This window comes from Limulus polyphemus, unplaced genomic scaffold (genome assembly GCF_000517525.1).
Source record: "Limulus polyphemus unplaced genomic scaffold, Limulus_polyphemus-2.1.2 Scaffold72, whole genome shotgun sequence".
Lineage (NCBI taxonomy): Eukaryota > Metazoa > Arthropoda > Merostomata > Xiphosura > Limulidae > Limulus > Limulus polyphemus.
The window spans coordinates 1,015,560-1,018,385 of NW_013665682.1; the positions used below are offsets into that span (position 1 = coordinate 1,015,560).

The 2,826-nt window shown below is 35.8% G+C and overlaps 1 pseudogene; it reads left to right on the forward strand.

Annotated features, from left to right (window-relative positions):
• LOC111087578 overlaps positions 1-2,826 on the forward strand; it is a 36,885-nt pseudogene that overhangs the window by 26,906 nt on the left and 7,153 nt on the right.

The following is a 2,826-nucleotide window of genomic DNA, read 5'->3' on the forward strand; positions in this document are numbered from 1 at the left end:
TCTATCTTTCGTCGAGGATGTGGATGTATTAATCCATTTTAGATTATTGAAGTTAACTCTTATTTTTCCAAGTTGATAACTATTAATATAAAGTTCACATATAAAGGGTAGAATTGAGTATTTAGATTTGTTTGTTTTAAAGCAAAGCCACGTTGGGCTGTCTACTGCAGGGAATCGAATCCCGGATTTTAGCGTTGTAGATTTGTAAGCTTACCGCTGTCCCATCGAGGGCCAGGTGTTTAGGTGATCAACTTTTAATGGATAACAGATAATGTCAGCACACGTTCTTTACATTAGTGAACAGAGAACTAAAGAATTGGAAAAAACAGGTCAATATACAAGAAAAATTTGTGTCTATTTGAGCACCATATTATTTTACCTTTGTGTCTAAATTTGGAGTGGGATCGAGAAAGCGGGTGTACCTTTTTTACATGCCGTGGTGATGAGCAGACAAGGGCGTAAACAGTGTGAAAAGAGCTATTGACGCAGTCCCAGACGGGAGAACCCACCCAGTGACATGCCGAGACCGTGGGTAGCACCCCAGTCTTCAGGTTTTTAAATAGTTGCGATTTAATTCCAGCCTTTTTCAGTCAGAATACGTCATGTTTCACTGTCTTATTTTACATTTAATGGGTTACATCACCTTTCGTTTTCATATGACTCTGATTAACAAGAGATTGTACAGAAACACATTCTCAAAATAAACTTTTGTTGATGACAAAATTACTATAGTGGAGCGCTATGGTATTTGGAGAAAAATTGTGTTGCAACTAGTAATAAGTATTCTTTCAGAATAACCCAATAAATAGGTTCTGTATCACGTTAAGTTGCATTTGTTTCCAGCGAAAAGTGTCAATTAAATATCTGTCAGAGCAGGGAAATCACATGACAACAATAAAGGCTTTTGAACTCTACAAAATACACACATTTACGCCCACATACATCACAGTTACTCACGCGTATCCACGCATATATTATACAGCCATGAAGAAATAATATTTCTTTATATGTATATATGGCAAAAAAGAACTTCGGCACCAAATTTACATCCAATCGTTATTTGTGCACCCCTGCTGTTAATGGTGTTTTCAACGTAAATTGTAACAAACACCACATAAGATTTAGCCTACTTCGCACTCTTAGGTTTAGCCTTAAATCATGTCATCAAGCATTAATGTAAAATAAGTTGATCTTCAAGATTATTTAATTGTATTCTATAAATACAATATAATTTATGTATATAAGTAAGTACAAACATATATAAATGTACAATTATACGTATTATTTTCCATGCTTATGTTAAATACACTTAGCTAAGTTTTTTTCCCCTTTAAATAAGACGGTGCTTACAATGAGCCAATTTGGTAAAAGTAGCGTTAAGAATAAATAATGTTATTACGAGAAAGTAAATAGTTCTGCCCTTTTAACGAGTTGTGCGCGAATTGTTTTAGGTTATAGGTAGTTGACGCTTTTCATCTACGCTCCCCCAGTGGCACAACGGTTTGTCTGCGGAAATACAACGCTAGAAACCGGGTTTAAGTACCTGTGGTGAGCCTTTTCGTCTACTGTACACATGTCAGTTTTTGCAATACGAGAATCTCCAAATGTGTTGTTTTTGAAATGATTTTCATATGTACTGGCAAAATGAACGTTTCGGAAGAAAATGAGTCTTTTTATGGAGCAATAGGAGAAGTTGAATTATTTTTTTGTTTAGAAGTTACATTGCAAGTCCAATAAGATTTGTAAGGTATGACAAAGCACCAAACCTTCATTGCACTTAACTATTAGTTGTTTAACGTCTTGTTACCACAAAAATGTACTTCGCATTTGTGAAATGAGCGCGTTATAAGGGTAACGGTCAAATCCCACCCACTATCTAGCCAGACGAGAGTAGCCCATGTATTGGCGATGCTTGCTTTTGACTAGCTACTTTACCTCTGGTCTAGCAGTTCAAAATAAGAGACTGCTATGCGCAAATAGCCCCTTTGTAGCTGTACGTAAAAGTTATACGACAAACAAACAAGGCACTTTTGAATTTTTTTGCTAATATTGCTCCACTTATCATGATCTGTGTAGTGGATTCTGATCCCCTTCCCAGCCTCACACTTTAAACGGTCGACAATGAATTTATGGATTGTACTATACGAATCGTTTTATTTGATTGTTATATTAATTATGATGAATATTCGTCCCTCCCATAAAATGCGATCGACACCCCCCCCCCTCCTGATTCTGAGCATTGGATAAATTTATTAATTTTCCTTAATCGGCATTGTCATACACCATCTCTTTGAAAAACTAATTCACAATAGTTTAACATAACAAAGCACATGCTAAAGCAGTATACCTCCTGCTCCACTCTCCACACGCCATTTCCTTTCTACCTTGAGGTAGTCGCGTGTATGAGTGGTTGAGCGGATGTTTAAATAACAGAGTAAGAAAATTAATCTGCAGGATATTGAAAAAAAAAAGTTTCATGCATACTGGTCACACACTGGAAAGATTAGTTACTTGCAGTCCCAGCACCACTGTTTTGATGAAGCTATAGTTTCATTTATATCATTACACGTATGAAAGAGAAAAGAGAGGGAGAGACTCATCATTCGCTCTGCACCGGTGTACTTTTATTCAAGAATTATACAATATGCATAAATTTTGATTAGAACAAGTAACAACTACGATAGCTGATATTAATAGGTTACTACTGACTGAAGCGAAGGGAGTAAAAAAATCACTTTTGAGGAGTAGGGCAAAGCAAATCAAATATAATAGTAACTAAATAAAATTTCTCACTCGTTACTTATCGTTACTAAACAGATGTATTGT